Source organism: Anser cygnoides, chromosome 3, assembly GCF_040182565.1.
Source record: "Anser cygnoides isolate HZ-2024a breed goose chromosome 3, Taihu_goose_T2T_genome, whole genome shotgun sequence".
Classification (NCBI taxonomy): domain Eukaryota; kingdom Metazoa; phylum Chordata; class Aves; order Anseriformes; family Anatidae; genus Anser; species Anser cygnoides.
In genome coordinates this window covers 48,649,353-48,668,879 of record NC_089875.1, presented here as the reverse complement: position 1 = coordinate 48,668,879, position 19,527 = coordinate 48,649,353, and the positions used below count along the sequence as shown (strand labels likewise).

Below are 19,527 nucleotides of genomic sequence, written 5' to 3'. Positions count from 1 at the left end.
GTTTTTAAGTTATTTTTGGTAATTCTTATCTGTTTCATGTGCAAAGGTATTATTTAAACATTTGCTGTTCATTTCCGTAACAAAATGTAAGCCAAACCCAAGCTCATCCATTTCAACGAGCTCTTAAAGGCTGATAGATGGATAGACGTATTTTATAGCATAGCTCTATGCAGAAGAGTGGCTTTGTAATAATGGCAACTTCTTCCTCAGCGTGACTGCTACTTGTCTACATTCAGTCAGATCTTCGACTTTATGGCAGAAATAAGTCTTGACTGCTTTTTACTCTTGTTAGCCCTGCAGAGCCTACATAGCTAAGCATCAGGTATAGCTAAGAGCTAACGAGCTAGATTTTTCAGTGTTGAGCATTACAAGCCTCAGCAGCTGAGACTTCACTAAGGTATTGAACACTCCTTACAAGGGCGGCTTGGTAATTTCAAATCAATTGCACCTGTACTATACTAGTCCAATGAAAACAGGGCATGTGAACAGGCATAGACAAAAGCTTCATTTATTTGATGGGATGCAGTTTGTTTCTCACAATAATTGCAATGGAAAGGACATAGTTTCATTGTCAGAGGCCAGGTAGGACCAGGAATTAGATTTTTCCTTGTGAACACAGGGTGTTTGAGATTAAAAGACTGTAAACCTGGGACCTCACAGTACCATTTCATAAGTACTTTTCAAGACAGAAGGCGTGATGTAAGCACATTGCTAAACAGGAAGGAAAAGCTCACAGAGAGATGAAGGATCTTTAACAATCATACCTAGTCAGAAAATGATTTATTTGATGAGGAAAGAATGGTGATTATTAAAGGTTAATAGGAATGTGAGTCACCTAAATTCTGGCAAATATGGAAGATTCAAAAAGATTCAAAGAGTTCAGTAGCCAAGTAGATAGAATAATAAATAAGCAAACTTTTTTTTATATACAAAAGTTGCCAATTATAGTTGAAGATATATATTTTCTTGGGTTCTCATGGGTAGATACAAACCTAAATAATTCCAGCATCCATATTGTTCTGTGCTGAAGGAAAAGTAAACTTTACTTCGTAGTTATCCCTAATCTCATATTAAAAAGAAAAAAAATCCAACTTTCCTTTAAAAAAACACACTCAAAGTAAACCCGAAGAGACTGCCTGCAGACCTGAATTTTGATTTGTAATACAAATTTAGGACTGAGAAATCGTCGTGAGACAGTAATGAAATGGAAGGCTAAACCTGAAAGAATAAACTTATGTTTACTGTTGCAGTACTATATTTTAAGACATTATTTTTTCCATAATGTTAATTATATTGTTAATTTTTTTGTAACTAATACTTCCTTTAATACAAATTAGATTTCACATTTAATCTAAGTATATGCTATATTATATGTAATGCTTCCTCCACTTGATTCTTAGGGTTTTGGCTATTACAGTTCAATGCTGAATCATTACTGTTTGAAACTGCACTACATGGTAAGATGCCCTAATAGATTTCCTGCAATGTACTTTAAATTAGCCAATGAATTTGTAAACTCCTTTCGAATAGTTGAAAATAACTGCTGTGATTCTAGAAATCTGAGGCAGAGACTGGAAAGTAGATGTGATGTTTTGTAATTTTTGAAAATTATGAAAAGTAAAAATAAGAAAGCCTGGGGAGCTGTAATAGGAACTGCACTTGTTAAGCCCATTTTTCATTAATAAAGTAATGAAGCAAATGTTAAGGGAAAAATATCTGCAGTTACCTGGCAGCTGATTAACAATAACAACTTTATAAATATATATCAAATAATCTCTGACATAATGTATTGAGTTTTTTAAATTATTTTTTAAATTACCATATTTGTAGCCAACGGTAATGGTGGCATGACTGAAATACAGTCTGTTATTAAAGAATTTGATACAATGCCTCTAATTCTGAACAATTATTTCCTAGTAGCTTGGGTATAAATGTTGTCTTATGCATGGAGAGAGTGTGAATAAATTGTGGTGGTTTGCAGCAAAATATTGAATCCTGGGAGGTGCCCAAGTGAGGTGGTGCTGGGCAGCGTTGTGTTAGATCTTGTTTATGGTGTTTATTAATGTTTTGTGAGAGAAGTGTAAACTGCCCATTAATTATGTTCCACAGGGACTAAATGCGGAGGTGTAGCAGAGGATGGACTAATCACTTTATCACTTGCTGGGCACTCGGAGCTTGTATAATTTAGTATACCCCGATTAAAAGTGGGAATAAATTCTCCCTGATAGGAAATTTATTTCCTAGTTTTGTATGTGGATCTGTGTTTTATTCCCTTCAGACACTATATATCTATTCTTATATGCCAAGGCTACTGACTTTTCTGTTATTCTGGGTGCCAGGAACACTGAATAGTTCTTGAATTGCTTATAGATGATGAAAAGTGCAAATAAAACAATTTTATTAAAGGCGGAAAAAGGAATAAGATAAATATTGCAGATCAGGAAATGATACAAAAGGACTAGAAAGGGCTAGTGCAGTGCGGACAGGTGGCTGATGAGCCCAACGTGACTTTATTCTTTCTGCCTCGTATATTTATGTGGTGTGCTCACTGCTGTCCTGTGGAGAAAGAGGAGGACATAGCCATCCAGGGAAAAGTCTCACACAAAGGATCCAATGTAATGCTGTGATCATGATTTTTGTAGGAAAATTTCTCTAGTTCTCCTAATTCCATTTTCCACCATTGCAGGGATTCTCTTAATGGGGGAAGACAGAAAATGAAATTACTGCACGGGCCTTTGGAAGACACCTGATTTATCTTGATGATGGACACATATCTCAACTGGAACCCTCTAGACACAAGGTATTTTCCTGCCAAAATGAGTATTAAGGAAATTTAATGCCTGTGGAAGGCCTCAGCATCCTTTGGGGATGCCTGCGTGATGGCAGTCACGGGGATGACTGTGATCTGAGCAGTCTACCTGAGCTGGCTTTCCTCACAGTGGGTCACTGTCAACAGCACCGAAGGTGCAGTGTACAAACTTCAGCTTTTTTCAAACTGGCCAAGCTAAAACCACCTCAGTGGCAGCTACCTGTGCTCTGACTAAGCTGAGGCTGACTCTCAGGGCAGGTGAAGAGCAGCACGAACTTCCTTGCCCCAGATCATGTTTTGTGTGAGGAAGGATTTTAAAAGGGCAAGTTCAAAGGGAGACCAGGTAGGCAAGGCAGTACTTGAGGCTGCCAAGAACGGTTCCTGTAATTGCAGTAGTATTTAGCTCATTGGAGAGGAAATGATAACCCTGCTGTTTGCAGACAAGAGAGTTTTGATTTAAACCATTGGGTTAAATTACTTTAGGCAAGAAGCGTGCTTTGATGCGTCTTAGGTATGGGCATGTGTTCTGTCCTCTTGTGTCAATGTGAAAACTTTTAGGAGAGTAAGAGATTGGATAGTTGGGGTGGTTGTACAGTAAATTTCTGGAGGAAGGTCTTGTCTACCAACACCTAAAAGTCTCTGTGTTATTAGTGGTTTGAGCTAGTGAGATGTCTTATTTATTCCTCAAGACTTTTCCATATTGATTGGGCTTAAATGTGCTTCTTCTACAAAAATGTCTATCAGGGTGATTAAGTTTCATGTAAAAAGTGCAGTAAATTCTCCCTGGTTCCAAGAGACTCTTGGCAGCCATTCTGTGCAGATGCTCCCCCCCAGCACCCTGTAAATCATGTACCATCTGACAGTTTTGACTTAGTTCCTCTACCTTGTGTATTCTTTGAGAAAGTGCTGGAGACAACTGCTTTTAGCTATGTGCACAGTCATGTGGGATCTCCCCTGTAACTTCAAGGCTGGAAAACTTGAATAATGAAAGGCATTGGGATAGGGATTGAAAGCCTTCCTCCTGCTGCTTCCAGGCTCAGGCCCAAACCAGCAGAGAGGTAACAGCAGGAGCAATAAGAAAGAGGGGTGGATGCACCCTGGGGCAGGTGCAGGGCATTGTTGTAAGGCAGGAGACATTCTCGTGGTTTCTTTGCAAACAAGGGAAGCTCATCCAGTAAGGTACATCCTCTATGCTGCTAACTCATATCTAGGGAGGGTAGATGTGGTCCACTTGCTCTTGGTTTCCATGTGAGACACCACCTACCCCCAGGAGAGTGAGAAAGGAGCTATTTGTGACCTTCTTTCAACTTATAACTTAAGATGTCAACTTATCTTTTCCTGGTCCTGTCAAGTCATGAGTCACCTTGTTCCCTCCTTCCTCACAGACATAAGAACAATCAGAAACTGCCCCTCAGTCATGAGGGTGCCCCATAGTTTGTTTTACAAAGAACCAAAATCAACCAAGGTGACTATAAAAAAATAAAAAAATACCCTCCGATAAATCTGACCATGCCTAATGTGCCCTTGACAAGATGTCAGTGTGCCACCAGCACCCATTTGGTTTTCTTCAATTTCTCTGCTGTAATAGCACAAATTATATGGCTGAAAGCCTTTCATGGTTCTTGGACTCAGGTCTGTCCTGCAAATGTTCAACTGGGTCTGATTATTAAATGCTACTCTATGGTTTGATTTAGCATGCCTTTGTTGGGCAAACCTCCTGGTGACATTAAATGACTCCCTAAGTGATGAAAAGTGGATTTTAGAGAGCAAAATTGCTTGAAATATTTGTTGGGGAGCTAGTTTGAAAAGAATAACAAATGGAAACCATTTCTGTCTGGGAGACTGTGAATTCATGACTAAAGCATATAACAATTTTCATTTAAGCCTTTTTATATATGTATTATACAAATATATATATTCCTCTTGCAGGGAACACTTGGGGATTTCAGGCTTTTTAACAGTTCTCTCTGTCAAGGGTGCTAGTCCATAAGTTATGATTTTTGGATCACTACTTCTGCAAAGATAGTCTAACTTGGGAAGATGGTAAAAATTTCAAACTGGCAGAGAGATGCCTGAGGCAAGCTTCAGGCATATTGGCACCACAGCTGCCTTACTGCTTTGCCAGCAGAAAAGTGGTACCATATAGACTGATTAGAGGAACATGGATAAAGGAGGGGTAGAGGATGCCAGATTAAAAATCAAAACAAAACAAAAAAACTTCAGGAAGAAGCTATTTTTTTAAAATTTTATAATTATTACTTTTTTTTTTTTTTAATGGAAAGGTGGTTTTAACGCTCTTTTGGGTTTAGTGACAGTCTAGTCTGAAATCATGTGACTTGGCAAGTTTTAAATGAGGCTACTCCTGGTTTACTCCAATATGAATGAGATGTGTTACACATGAAATCAAAGGCTTTTCTGCTGTAAACAATAGTTCTATATCAGGTTCCTAATTACACATCACAAGCCAGATGGGAGTGCATTTTGTACCTGGTTCTTGATGGCACGTGTTGAAGAACAAGGCATTTGTGAAAATTGTAGCCAGACTATGTTTGCTAAAATTTGATGATGTTTTAGAATTCATGCTCTTTTATCTGTCTGAACATTAAACATTAACATATAAATCTTTGTATACATAAACATTCTCTTTACTTTTACTTTTAATTTTCCAGTAACTACAGGGAGGTTATCAACAAGTCAGAGCTAGGTTCCTTACAGCGTTGCGTTCAGGGTGGATAAAAGAAAACAGGCATTAATTGAAATAAAAGGTTTAGACGGCATATAGTCAAGCAATGGAACAGATTGCCCAGAGAAGCTGTGCAGCCTCCATCCTTGAAAGTTTTCAAAACCCAGCTGAAGGAAGCCCTGAGCAACCTCATCTGATCTCAGAGCTGACCTCGGTTTGAATAGGAGTTTGGACCATAAACCTTCTGATGATCCTTCCAACCTGTATGATCCTAGGATCTTATGATTATTAGTTGCTAGTTTGTACAGCCTAATTTGAAAAATTATTATGGGGAGTGTTGATGGAGTCCCTTCCCAAACTGGGTATCATTTATAACATGGAAGGGCAGCTAGGACACTGTCACTGCCGACACAAGATTGATGTTCAGGAAGACATGTTTATAAATCATCAAGATGGGAGCTGACCTCCCTCTGGCACTGTTTGCAATGTGATTTATACATATTTTTAATGTAGTTCTTTGGTCAGCTCGGCCAAGGCCTAGGAAGGAGGCTGGTAGTTCAGCTCCGTTCCTCTTCATTTCTTTGTCTCTCTAGAGCAGCAGTGGAGAGATTAATCAGTTGTAAGCAGTTTCATGGTTTTACATGTTAGTGAAAGTGAGGACAAACCAGGTCAGCTGGGGTTTATGCTGGCAAACACTGCCGTATTACAGTTATTGTCTCGGGACATTTTTCTTTAAAGTCTTACAGCTTTCTGAAGAAACTTCTTGCCTGCTTTTTGCTCTTCACTGCCAGTTAAAAGGACATTCAGATCCCCTTCTCAAGTTTTTCCCTTCTTCCATTTCACTTCTGCCAGTTGGCTGATGACTACCAGTTCTCCTAGCAACTGCTCACAGATCTCGTACCCCTTCCTCCAGCTCCACAGGCAACGTTAATGAACTGTTCGCCGAGAACAGCTTTTGCAGCACTCCAAACAATACCTTCAGGGATTCCTTCAGGAACAGTGCCCCTCCACTTCTTCTCTGGGTTTCCTTGATTAATTAGAAAACCCTGTCCTGAACTCCCAACTCCCACCCAGGACCCACGTGCTTTTTTTTTTTTTTTTTGGTCCAAAGGGTGAATTAATTCCATCTCTTATCCCACCGACTTCAGTAGATTTATCACTGGAACATGAATATCTTATTGTCTTTCACTTCTGAGTACCACTAGTACTAAGATAACTGCAGTTTTATGAGCTCTGTGTTTAGTGACTGCCGTTAAAAAGCAGCGCTTTAGTGCCCTCTGATATTTGAGCTTTACTGTGGTATTTGTAGTATCTTCTATAGCGAGAACAAGAAGTACTGCAGTAAAGACAAAATTTGAGGTGCCGTAAATGTTAAATTTATTTTAAACGACCCACTGCAGGCTGACAAGAAAGATATACTTAATACTTTAGTCTATAAATATAAAAATTGATCCAAGACTACGTCCCAACAAAGTGAGAAACAAGTAATGGTTTTCTCTCAGAGAAGGTGCCTCTTGTGTGAATCATTTACTTCTAAACCTTCCAATTTTTAGGTTATTCTGTGATTAGTGACCAGGCAGTACTTCAGCTTACTTCTAACTGCGCAGTCTGCTGCTAGGGGAAGATCATCTTTGCAAGGACCTGACCATGTCACACGTAGGGGATCACTCGTCTCTTTCTTAACTGAGATTGCTCCAAGTCTGAAGGAAAAGTACATTGTTTGAGACTTTCAGCTCAGAGCTCTGGGCAACACTGATGTCTGCTGATTTCATTCTGAATTATAAGTAGGGCAGCTTCAGATGTGTAAAGCTGGCTACCAACAAAGAGGGCCTAGTTTTTAAACCTGCTGGCATAGGTGGAAAATTAGGGGAAAATAGCCAAAGCTATTTTCAAGCAAGGTATTTTGCAAATGTTCTTCATGAGAGGATTTTTTCATATATTTCATCTTTGGAATGAAGACAAACCAGTTGGGTGGATAATGAAAAACAATCCTCTTTAGGAAGAAATTGCTGCCACACAGCCAAAACCCTCTCTTTGTTGATGCAGGAACACAGCTGCTTTGGCCACAAAGTCTAGAAGAGTTATGGTATTTTTCTATATGTGAAGAATGTGTGAGGAGAGAAGAAGGGAGCCGATAGTCCTGTAGCCTTCCTTCCCTTTGCTGCTAGTGCCCTGGAGTGCCACAAAGGCCACTGTACTCTGCAATGCAGCTGTGAGTGCAGCTGTGTGTGTCCCAGTTTAGATCTTTGTCTTCTGCTTCTGTCACACTGATACTGCCTGGACGTGTTGGCCTCTGAGGATCAATGTGCTGCGACTTGCCCACCTCCTCAGCTACAGCCCATGCCCAAATCAGCATTCAGACAGCCATAACAGTACATGTTAGCAGCTGGGCAAATTTAGAAGTGCATGGAAAACCCTGTTAAACATGTTCGGGTTCCTCCTGAGGCCTCAGCGTTTTCCACCTCCGTTTTTACCCAGCGCTAAAACAGCGTGAGACAGGGTCTGAATGGAGGTGCAGAAAGGCTGTTGCAGTGCCTCACTGCTTCGTGTATTGAGGAATGTCATTAGCTGTCCCCTGGTGCTAAGAGATTCTATGAAAAGCAAATTTAAATAAAATTTGGCTGTAGGTGAGTGTTTTATAAATGGAGTACTGATTTCCATTTAGGTGTGTTTTTAGTCTCAGGGCTAAATAAAAGAATGTCTCCTGTTTCAAACTGGCAAGGCTGCTTCGTTTGTGGTGGTTTTAAGCTAAGGTTGTCAAAGGTGACTGGAAATTTTTGGTGCTCAAATTAAAAAAAATTAGAGGTTTAATTCTCAGAAGAGTTACAGAGCATATTTTGGAAAATAGACAGTTGAGGGCATCTCAGAGGATGCTTTGTGAATCTATCCCCCTTTCATGAAAAACTAGATCATAGGCTTTTGAGGAGAGTTATCTGCACTTCCTTTGTTTACATTATCCATGTTAGCTGGTCAATTTAACCAGACAGTTTTTCTGGGATTCTTTTGTAAGGACTGGAGACACTGACTATTCCAAAAACCAGTGCAGAGTAGTGACAAAAAGAGCATGCAGAGGGAACAGTCAGCTACCCACAAATGTCTGTGTTAAGTGGATGGGCAGAGCAAACTCATCTGAGAACTTTTTTAGGTATGTGGGTCCTGGACAGCAGCACTGTTGCTGTTTATAATTAATTATGCAGTTGTATGCAAAACTATCTAAAGTGAGTTATGTATCTTAAAATTAGGAAACACAGTAAATGGAAATGGAGGTATATGAATGGTGCACCAGCTTCTGCATTTGACCATTACAGTGTGCTTAATCATAATCAGTTATTAAGCAAATTCAGGTGTGAGTGCAACTGTGGGCATGCATGCATGTTTAGCTCTTTCCATAATCCATCTGGTTGACTCTGTTGCTTCTTCTAAGAGTATACAGTGTCTTTTAAATCTCTGTTGTGCCACATTATTATTTTTTTAAGGAAACAGTCTTCTTTTAAACACACACATACACACACACACACACACACACACACACACACACATTTTAAAAGTGCCTTTACATAAAACTCAAGGTACCTTTGACATGTTTTAAATATTCAAAACAACTACAACAACAAAAGCAGACCAAGCAATTTTCTCAGAATTGTAACATGGAGCAAAATCCTTCCACTGCAGGCACACATCTCAGCTACATCATGTTCCCACCCCCGTTCTTCTCCTCTCCCATTGGAAACACAAAGAAAGAAAGGTGCTTTCAATGTGGCAGAGAGAAAAGATGGTTCAAGTTAGTTTTAGTCTAAAGTCTTCTCTTTAGTCTCCTCTATGAGAGGAGAAGCAGGCAGTGATTTATGAAATCTGAAATACTTCGTGGAAAGGACTATGACAACTTCTCACCAGCAAATAGAGGACTTTTCAACCCAATGCTTCTTCTGACCAAACGCTGCTGTAGGAAGGCAATGGTTTGAGGCTCTCCCTTGTCCGAATGTAGTGAATGTATAGTTTGTGTATCAATTTCACAAAGTTCTTCTGTCAAGGCCTTCTCAGGTTCTTGTATTTAGAGGCCAGAAAGTCCTCTGGTGACCTCCTAAATAAAACAAGTCATTGAATTCAATCCAGTGATGTCTGCATAAAGTCCCTAGCTTCACTTTGAGCGTAGGCTTTAGTAGACATCCAGTTTTGTTTTAAACACATCAAATAATGAGAAATCTATTGTATCCTACAGGAAACTGTTCAAATAGTTATTTCTTCTCTCTCAAAAACATAAATTTCATGTTGCATTTGAATATTTCTAATTTCAGGTCCCTTGTGTTTCATGTTGCATTATCCAAAGATGTTAATATGCATTTAGCATTAGCCTTAGATGAGCCGCTTGGAGCAACTGTTGCCCTTGCTTCTTACCCACCCCCTGCCCAGAGGTAGCTGCCCTCCAGAGCAGGGATGGCTGAATGGCTCCTGAACTGTCGCAGTTTACCATCATAAACTGATCCTGGGCAGTAGCTTGCAAGAATCAAAGACTGAGGTGGTTCTTCCTGCTGCCATATAGTTTGATCTGCTGCAGCTTGTATATCAATATTTTAATGTTACAGACTGAGGTACTTCTCTCTATGCACATAGTTATGATCAAATCTCTTCCTAACCTTCTCTTTGAATAGACTGACCTCTGAATCTTTCACAGTAAAATGTGCATTTGAGACCTCAAATCAGTTTTGGAGACTTGGATAATGATTCTGCAAGCTGTGTTAATCTGCACAGACCTCTCTTCAGTGAAAAAAGACGAACCCTCCGCACAGATGCTTCTTTCCAAATAAAGTTCCCAATCCTGCAAGTATGACCTGATACCAGACTCCTCCAGAAACTGGGGGTAATGAAGCCTTGATATTTTAAACCCCAGCTAAATACCTCAGAGAAACAAAAAGTAAATGGCAAAGCTATGGCTATTTGAACTACTTGTTTTACTTTGGTTTTCACTTCTGTGGTGGAAAAAGTTAACAGAATACAAAAATTGAGCATCGAAAACACATTTTTATTTGATTTGCAAAGAGAAGTATTTTATTCCTGCAAGGAACTGGCAGTTCGAAGAAGCTTATTAGGACTGTTCATTTACACGCAGAAGTTCACCAGAGTAGCTGTAATACATTGTGTGACCAAATTAATATGTATGAGAACGTCCAATATGTGCATGCAAAACCTCCTTGTTTTTATGGCAGCTCGTTATGCAGCAATTCAATGAAGTCAGCAGAGTAGTATGAATTCAAGTTACTTTGCAGTGAATTGGAAATCAGGAAGAGTATAAGCTACCTTGCATTGTTGGAGTAGGTGAAGTTCATTAATGTTCATTTTGGGAATGATTTAATGATGAGCAGTTGATACATTGCCAGCTCATAAAGTCAGCTCAATATCAACTCATTAGCAAGAATCCCATCTCTGTCTGAGTTGTTATGAGACTTGTACCTTAAACAACGCTTGAGGGAGATTCATAACCTTATTAAAAGAAAAAAGTCTCCAAAAGGAGATATTTTATTTTTTTTTAAATAGGGTGAGAGTTTATAGAATTAATGTTGGAACTGCCTTGAATCATAGAATCACCCTTAAAAATTAAGCATGAATAACAAGGTATGCCAATGTCTTTCTTGTTCTAACACAAAACCACTATTCTTTGAACCTGCTAGAAGTGGCTCATGTAGAAGGCCTGCTATCTTATATTTTTAAATCAAGGAAAATAACACAATTTAATTTAAACCTGGTATACAAAACAAATCAGTAACACCATATCAAAAGCACAGACTACATCTGGTCTCAATCAGTTTATGTACAACATTCAATGCACTTGAAAGCACACCACCCACAGCAACATCTCCCAGTGCGCTGAGAGTTTCCAGCTTTACCATCCTTGCTTTTTTTTTTTTCCCCTCATTTAGAGTGTGTTCTTTAAAAGCAGACAAATAAACAGACTTCATCTTCATTATTCACATTTTCCATAATCTTGGGTTAGCACTACTGGCTCCACCTTTTTTTAAGCTATTCATGCATTCCTTTATTTCTTGTCCAAAGTACCGAGCAATTTGATCTATAAGTCCCATTGATTTGACATGTTCCTTGCAGCTCCTAAGACATTTTGGCCCCATAGACCGACATCTTTTTCCAAGCCTATTATTTGGGCATCCCAGATATCTGAGATTATCTTTTAATTGTTTGTTTAACTAAAGCACTGATGTATTGACTTGTGTCTGTTCTCATTTATCTGCTTAAACAAGCAAGAAATACTAAAAGATAACAGCACTGTTGATTGACTATATGACGTTTGATCCAATCCATATCAGCCCCAAAGTCAGCATTAGGTTTGCAATGAGAAGTCATCACCAAAATCTCAAGGAACAGAAAATCTGTAGATGCTAGGACGAAATTCAGTTCCTGTAGTAAAGAATCATTTGTTTTGGTTTATTTACCCCAGTAACATATATGAAGGCAATGTCAGTAAATCAATTGACAGCAAAAAATTTAGCTCCTAAATAATAATTGCAAAGTAGGATCTGTCAGTTTCATGCCTGGTAAGAAATAATAATAATAAAAAAATAGAAATATTAATAAAAAAAATAGAAAAAAAATACTATGACAGTAAACTGATTTATATATATATATATATATAAGCAAACTTCTGTTATTTGTAATGTGCTGTTTTCTACCTCTTAGAAATGATTCCCCCAAAATATTCATAGTCTGAAGATCTCATTGTCCTTTGGATGTTTCAAGTTGTCCATAGTTTGTTCTGGACTTTGGGGATATTTTGCTCAGCCAAATCACAACAGCAGATTCTTGGTTTGCTTTCACTTCTTTCACATGCCTAACTAGCTTCTGCAGCTTAAGAAGAGATAGTGAAAGTTGATCATGGTTTTAATGCAGAGGTTTTGCAGTTTCCCTCTGTAGGCAAGTCAGAAGCTGTGGAAAAAATGGAAAGAGAAAAGTGGGGACAGAAAGTCTCAACGAGAATATGTAAGAAATTCTTGTCAAATTTTTGGATGATTTTATCAGTTTTGAGCACCTTGGAAAATGCATTTTTTTCACTCCTGGCATATTATGTTTGTTCGAGTAGAGCCATTAAAAGTGTGGGCATAATAATTTGTGAGGCAGCTTGTGACCCGTGCTGCTTTTTCTTGCCTTCTTCACCCTAGTTAAACTTGAAAAGCTTCCCACATTATTGTCAAATGCTTCTTGCAGCTAAGAAGATAAATGCAGCAAATCACCTCCTGTTATAGGTGAATTACAGGTTCTCCCTCCTGGAAGAACCAACAAACATTTTCTGTACAAGGCAACAGTTTGTTTTCATTGAGATTGGAATGGAAAATGCAGGCAAGTTCTGTAAGCTGTTTTGAGAACAGAGACATGGGAAAACGAAGACATTAATGTTTCTGAATGCATCAAGAATAGCTGTCACACAATGTCAAAAACATTAATGAACAAATTAACAATACATTTTAGCACTGTATCTTCAAGAGAATTGTAACCAACTTACCTGTACAAAATATTTGAGCTGGAGGTGGTAAAAGATAAACTAATGAAATAAAGATAGTGTTACATCCTGACCAGTCAAGCTGTGCAGGGAAAGAGAGGCTATGCATTTCTCTCCTATAAGCCACCTCTCTTCTATGATTTGTAAATTTTCCCTGTTTTTCTCATTTGAATAGTCTCATCTAGGTAGCTGGGTCTCTTAAGTGATAGGAACTACCTAAATATCAAGAACATATTTCAGAATAAGGAGGTTTATGCTTACAGCTGCCTCTTTTCCATGTTTAAACTATTTTGTTTTTCTAGGGTTGTGATGATAGAGGTGTTACGGTTTCTTGTGGGATCCAGATGTTTGATGTCAGTGTTAGATGCAGTGGCTGCAGAGCTGCCAGGTCAGCTATAAATGGTACTTGGCCATGTGAGTTAGGGATCCAGAAGGCCAGAGACCATGCTGTCACCTCGCCTGCCCTGCTGCTGCCTTGCCTGTCAGCCATTGCACAATGCAGCCTGGTGTGGCCACGTCTTTGACCTCAGCTTCATGAAATAGCATTGTTTTCTTGCCAGCTGCAGAAGGCTCTCAGGACTCTGCTCTTCTTAGTTTCCTGAGCTACTCTTTTTCTTAGGGCAAAGCAAGCAGAATCTCCTGCAATTGCTCAAGTTTTCCCTTCTGTTGTAAGTTTTTCACTACCTCCTGCTGGCCTGAGTTGGTTAGGGAATCAGAGCTTCCTGCTTGCTAATGTCAGACTGTAATGAATGCCTGTTTGACACTGTGTTGCAGCCTTTCTGCTGGATTTGGGTTTGACATAAGCTGGTGGGACAAGCTGTCATTCACCACTCTTACGATGTTTTCCTTGTGAATAGATTATTTGGCATCCTTTTGCCCAAAGGACAGTCAGACACTCTTCTCACACCTGCCTTGTTTTCTTCCAGTGCTTAGACGCAGAGAGACAGTCACTATCCTTTAGAAATTCGCAATTGGCATTAACCTAAGGCACTGACACAGGTATTTTTGTGATCCAAGGTAGACGTTAAACAGCTGAGGTGGGAGGGGGGTGGCTGTACCTATGAATGAAACCGGTACACTGTGGAAACCTTAGCTAATTACCTCTGGATGAAGAAACCGTCAAGGTCTGCTGGCCAAGACATTGGAGGCTGTTACCTGAGCAGTTCCCTGGCCCTGGGCAATGAGCCAGCACAGCTTCCAGGCTGTGCCAGCCCATTAGCTGCAAGCTACTAATATGACACATCCCTCACGACTTGTGTCCTCTAAAGCTAGCACTGGATTCAGTCCCAGATCCGAGCTCCTACATCATGTGGCTTTTCCAGATTTTCAGTGTTTAATTAGACCAGCACACACAAAAGCCTAACCATTCCTTGTTGCTTAAATAAAAATAAAATAATTTAAAAAATAAAAATAAAAAAGCCACAGATGATGCATCAGTGCCTGCTTTGCTGTACAGCAGTACTGGTGAGAGGTGTGACCATGATGGGAAGCTCACTGTGGTGCTGATGCTAATGCCAAAAGAGACCCTTCCAAACATAATGAGAAGGCTGTGTGAGAAAGGCATGGCAAGCCCAAGCCCACGCTTTAGGGGAAATACCTCCACAGGCCTGGAGAAGTGCTGCTGTAAGTAAAGAGCAAAAAGAGTTTGCCTGGCTGGAATGAGAGAGTAACTGCTGGTGTTAATACTTACTTGGGGGTGGTGATTGTATGTTAAGACTTTCTGTCTCCTAATCATGGCCTGTACTGCCCTGTCGCCTTCTGCCCAAATCGAACACCTTGAGGCAAACTTTGGGGTCCAGATCCCAGCCCCGCCAGCTTAGAGACCAGTGCCATGGGCGTCTGGCTGGTATGGCTAGCACACATCTGCTGTCTAAAATGACACCTCTCCGCTCTTGTAAGGTAGCACAAAGCTATTTTAAGCTGGCACAAGCCTTGTCCAGGAAAGCTCAGAAAACACTGACACCTCTGAAGTGGGGGGAAAGGCAGCTGGGGTAAGCAAACACAGCAGCGAAGGGTCAACATCCCAACCATCCAAAAACCACCACACCTGCCCCACCACGGTTATTAATCCCATGGCATAAAAAAACTGTTGGGAGGCCCCTTCCTCTAAGCGGAGTGCTGTCAGGAGTGGGGTCGGGCTGTCAGTGATGGTAGTCTGTCAGAAGCAGGCCCGCACGGGGCCGTGGGCTGTGCTGGAGGAGGAGAGGAGGTGCTCACTGGGCTGCAGGACAGGCTGAGGTGGGCCTGCCCTAAACAGCCCACAGTCACCCCCACCGCTGCTGTGTCAGAGCACCACAGCTGCCCTCAGAGTTTGCTGTTTGGCTTTCTGGGGGCTTTTAACAGCTCAGAAAAAGTGTTTTTCTTTTTCTTTCTTTTTTTTTTTTCCTTTTTTTTTCTCTTTTTCCTAAGAAAGAATGTCTGCCCCTTTCTGTAGGATTCACCCAGTCTTTCCTCTCTAACAACCATGACATAGAAAACCTCCCATTAGTGCACAAGGAACATGCAGCCTTATCCGTGCACAGCCAAGGACCTGTCACACACACTGCATCTCTTAACAGTCGAGCAGTTTCAGCCAACAACACTTTTTTTTACCAGTGTTTGTGAACCAGTAAAATGCATTCTACAGACTTGTTCATACCGAAATAAAGATGCCTCACACAGAGGTGCTACTTATCCTCCCCTCCTCCATGGTGGGCCAGCCCCACCTGGCCATGCTGTGCCTCCTTAAACGTAAGTGATAGCCCATCACCTTCTGTATAGGCAGCAGCAGGTGGCAACAGGTCTCTCACCTGCAGTAACTCAGTTATCAACTATGGAAACAGCTGGGCCTGCTTGTGATCTTTCCATTTCTTGCCATTCCTTGGCAGACTTTGGCCAAACCTGCAGCTGAGCTGACAGAGGAGCCTGGGAGAGCCCCTCAGTGCCCCTGCCTTGGGTTGACTGGAGCGCTTTGGATGGTTTCCTCTGGTGAGTGAAGTTAACCCATCTAAGATGGGATGGAGAATAACTTCTGTAATTTATCTTGCTTGCTTTGTTGCGTCATTGTGGACTTCAGTAGAGGCATAATGGCTGGACGTAAGCATGCAAACAATGTTTTAACCTTGTATGGCTGTTTCTGCAATAAGTGAGCTAAGAAAGGAAGGAATTTGATCCATATGTTATTTCAGTTTTCTCTGAATACAATGATGTTGTTACTTAATCTTCTTTAGGATTTTCTTGTACCTGGGGTCTTTTAAAATTTGAGCATGTTGTTTTCTATTCAGGAGCAGACAGGGCATGTTCTTCTCTGTGCACCATTGATTTTCAACCCAGGACAGAGGTAGCAAATGCTGGTACCAATTTCAGTTGACTCTGGCAAATTAGTCTGTGAACTTGGACAGCTTGGTAAAGATTATGTGTCCTATTCAGCTGTTGTATTGTTAGCATTCCCTGAAGGAGGGAGCAGACTGCTACCAGGCTTTCTTTCTGTCCCCAGAGCTGGCAGCTGGATTTATTGCTGTAGGAGAGAAAGTGCTGTGAGGAAGTCCCTCATCCTGAGCCCATCTATGCTAGCAGGAGACACCACTGTTCTCAACTGCCCCTTGGTCAGAGTAACCATCCCCACAACTCACTTGGTGGAAGCTCCTTACATGACTCTAGTTAAACTGGGCATCTGAGGCCTCTACTCGTGCTGTTTGAGGGCGTGGGTAACCTTGAGGTGCAGGAGCTCACAAAGTTGCTTGGTGAGCCCCAGGGTGGGAGGACATCAAGGTCTGATGGTCCCTCAGCTGTTGGGTACACTGCGTTAAGCAAGCAGCTAAGTCCTAACAGCTGAGCAGCTACTGCTACTTTGCTTTAAATATTTCAGGAGATAATATTAACCCATGAAAAGTTACCACTCAGATCACGACCAGTTTACCAAATACTTTGTTGTTTAGATGTCCAAGAGGAGGAAGTCTGTATCTTCTCATGCATGGATGTTTCAGAGTGCTACATCCCATAACCCTTTTTTCCTGTGTACAATTAGATACAATCTTCTTGAGATATTACTTTTTAAATAAGAACAGTCTTTTCTGTTTTGAAGTAGCTTCAACAATTTTTACAGCTACTGCTTTGTTTGGGTCAGGCTGTAATCTTTCTTTAGAAACCCAATGTCTCAGAAAAGTTATGGGTCTATCAAAAAGCAGCAGTTTAATTTTATAGGCACACCTGTGAATTTAATTCTCTGTCTAAAACTTCTTTTAAGTCCTTAAAGGGTCATTCCGAACTCAAGGGTGGAAGCTATGATTGCATCGTCTCTGTAAACTGCACGATATATAGACATACTGAACCTGACAGCTGAGTGTTCATTAATCCTGAAACCTGGCCAAGTAACTTGTAATTCCAAAAGGCACCCCATTTAAAATGAAAAGTTCCCCTTATGATAAATGCCAATTAAAAAAAAAAAAACAAACACAAAACAACAACAAAAAACCAGTTGTCATCCATTTGTAACTGCCAACAGCTGCTAGTAAGATCAATGGTAGTTAAGTTTTCCTCACTCAAGGAAACTTTAATGAACTGTAAATTCTAGGACATGGATATTCTTTCCTCATCTGACACCCCCCACCTTTTTTTTTTCCTTAAACTGAAGTGAAAAAAGTTTAGACTACATTAAATCAGCTAATAGAAAGTGTAATCTATGCTCCTGAGGGCTATGCCAAAGGGGAGAGGAATTTCTGAGCTAGAACAAACCTGTCTTCTAGTGCAGTCTACTAGCTCTGCTTTTAAAGATAATGCATTTGAGGCTATCGTTATTAAGTGTTGCATGTAAGAACAGTATTTCTTCCTATGGTTTCACCCCTCAGAAACCTCTTTGGTTCATACAGTAAGGTGAGATAACTCTTTGTCTTGAAAAATTAGGTAGCTGTAAAAGCACATCTTTTTAACATTGTTTTTAGAATGATCTTGTATGGTAGCAAATTTTTAAGTTTAGCTTTCTGAAAAGTGGCCTAAGCCAAGTCAAACTTAAAATTTGTCCAGAAGGGGGGGGGGATAAGGGAAGAAAGAAGAGGAAAGAAGTGTATTTGTCAGCACAAGAGGCACCTAAAGGTAGAATGTCCATGACCAGATACAGTAAGTCACTTGATCACTGTTTAAATTACTGCAGGAACATGAATGTTTTAGTAAGAGGCCTACAGCATTTCACTCTGGCTGTGTGTTCCTTTTTACCTAAAGCAGAAGTATTTATAAGCCATAGACAGGTATCTTTATGAGGTACTGATAGCTTGACTAAACAAAAATACCTGAAATCTCTGGACTGTCTATTCTCTTGGATATTCACTGCAATTTTGTAATTTTTGGCAATTTAGGGAAGGTAAAATTGCCACTCTGTTGAAGTCAATGTGAGTTCTGACATTTATTGCAATGGGGCCAATATTTCTGAGGGAGTCCATTACCTAAGGAGCTCCTTCCTTATGGATGGCAGGTAGTCTGTGTTTATCTGAATGTGTGTCTCTGATTCTGGTGAGGTTTTTCTTTCACTTAATACGATGCGTATTAATTCTGCTTTTTGGTGGAGCTATATGTATTTTTAAATGTTGAAAAATTCTCTCCCTTTGGCTTTTGAGCCTTGCCCTGATTAGATGTGCACTTTTAGGAAAGCTTGAATGACAATCCACCTTGGCTACTTGGCATCCTGTAGGCAAGCCCTATACTTACAAAGCTTAGCTAGATAGGAGTTATTTAGAGATATTACTAGGCAGAACACTTGACTTTGTCTTCAGTGACAAGAAAACAGTTGTTAACATAGGACAACTCATGTACCATGGTGTTATGCAGTGGAAGCACCAAGGAGCTTTGGTTTTACTGGAAGGTAAATTAGCCCAGGTCAAATCATGAAGGTCTAGAATAGTGCTGACCATGTCTGTTAGTGAAACCTACAACTCTGTGTATTTTATGGCTAGAAAACCAATTTGTTTATATAACTTTCAATAAAAACCAAACATCCTCATCCCACCCTGTGCATTTGTGGCAGAGAGTGACCTCAGTCCTGAGAGCCAGGGAGACCTGTTAGTCTGATGGCTTCAATCAAGAATTCTCTTTATTCTCTGTAATTGAATCTTGTCTGAGGCAGAAGTAAGGAAAGAAAGACAACATGAGACTAGAAAATGAGACAGGAAGTGCAAAGGGATGGAGGAGAGATACAAAAAAGCTTGGTTACTATAAAATTCCCCTGAAAAGCCCTGAAGAATTCCAATTTATACTTTGTCTTATTTATACATCTTAGCACTGTTTTTTGTTTGTTCTTTAGCTCTAGAAAATGATAATCGCTCCATACATTGTAAATACCTAATGGTTTTAATAGGTTAAATCTCTGGTAATGTCTATGCGACCTAATAAAGCTGTGTAGTTTGTAATCCAGAGCATTAGGATTTCTATTCTTACTGTGTTGGCGCGAGAGAATATGACAACAAGGGAAACAATTCTAAGAGCATGCAAACAAAATCCAGGAAAGACTTGTGAGTCTTCTGACTCAGAATAAAATGAATTTATAATGAAACAGCCTTCACA

General features: G+C 40.2%; 1 long non-coding RNA gene across 1 annotated transcript in view; it reads left to right on the top strand.

The window, feature by feature from the left end:
* The window catches only part of LOC136790427 (uncharacterized), a 276,363-nt gene that overhangs the window by 66,093 nt on the left and 190,743 nt on the right, over nt 1–19,527 (top strand). The window contains exons 3-4 of the long non-coding RNA XR_010830321.1: nt 2,687–2,800; nt 15,864–15,963. This is a non-coding gene — a long non-coding RNA (uncharacterized lncRNA). The remainder of the gene's footprint in view (nt 1–2,686; nt 2,801–15,863; nt 15,964–19,527) is intronic.